The following is a 1,270-nucleotide window of genomic DNA, read 5'->3' as shown; positions in this document are numbered from 1 at the left end:
GCCCCCCCCCGCGCCTGCGCGGCCTGTTCGCTGCCGTTGCAGAGGGTTCCGCGGTTTCTCCACGCGGGGAGCCTGGGACCTTGCCCCGGGCATGTGGGCGCCCGGACTCCTGACCCCTCACACCCCGCCCGACTGCAGCCTGGCCTAAGTTTCCAGATATCTCTTTCAAAGGCTCCGCGGTGAGATTTGAGAAAAGGATGCTTTGAATGGCTCAAAGAGCAAGTCTCATAACCTAGCCCCCAGGGCTCAGGTCCCTGCTTTGATGCTGCGGGCGACCTTTGTGAGACCTGATTTTCCCGTCGGGATGTCTTAGGTCACGGGCATTTCAACCGGAATAATGCATTTACGAGGATAAATGAATGCAACCCCGAAGACTCCATGGAGAACATTCTGGGGCAAAAGGCCTCTGGAGGCTACTGTTTTTAAGATCTTTAGGGATGGCCTTATATTACTAAAACCAAAACACCCCAAACCTAAAGGAAAAATTCACACTTTGCTCACGTTAACAACTCATACACTGGATTAAAAAAAAAAGAAGTCAAAACTCAAACCACTGACTGGAAGATAACTGAGTACCGCCCATGTAAGAGACTGGTATCAGATTGGTAAACCACAGCTGGTTTCTAAGACCACCTAAACGCAAAAGCGTAAAAATGCCAAGTGCGGGCAGGCACGTGGGGAAAAGTAGCTTTTAGAAAAAGGCGATGGGGGCCATGCCCTCAGGGTTTCCAAGCAATTCTAGTTCTAAAATTGTTGTAAAACTGGCATCGTTTTGGAACTGCGAAGTAACACTCCTGGGAAGTAACGGGCACACCACGGGACAGGGCGACACTTTCACAGCAGAGGGCCAGGATCACCCCAAGGGAAAATCAAACAAGTGGGGAGCGATTAAGACTCTTAATCCTTAAGAATTCCAGATGCCTGTGCGATAACAAATACAAATTCTTAAGAGCTGAAAACATTTGTGGGATGAAAGGGACCACAGATAATGTCAACAGACAAGCCACAGACTGGGAGAAACTGTTTGAAACATGTTTGATAGGAAAAGTGACTGTCTCACTAGACAACTGAACAGGGCCAGGGGCCAGGGATCTGCACCGGGGATTCAGATTTCACCTGCATCTTCCAGGGAAAAACCCGCAGCCTGGCTTGTAACCATGGCAACACAAGCTAAAACAACAGCGCGATACCTCCAGTGAGGGGAAGAGTCCGTAGGAAGAGAATGGATCCAGACCCGGGAAACCATCATCAAGACAACTCCAGGGCCGAC

Source organism: Pteropus alecto, unplaced genomic scaffold, assembly GCF_000325575.1.
Source record: "Pteropus alecto unplaced genomic scaffold, ASM32557v1 scaffold102, whole genome shotgun sequence".
NCBI lineage: Eukaryota > Metazoa > Chordata > Mammalia > Chiroptera > Pteropodidae > Pteropus > Pteropus alecto.
The sequence above is the reverse complement of the archived record's forward strand: the minus strand, read 5'-3'. Positions refer to the sequence as shown.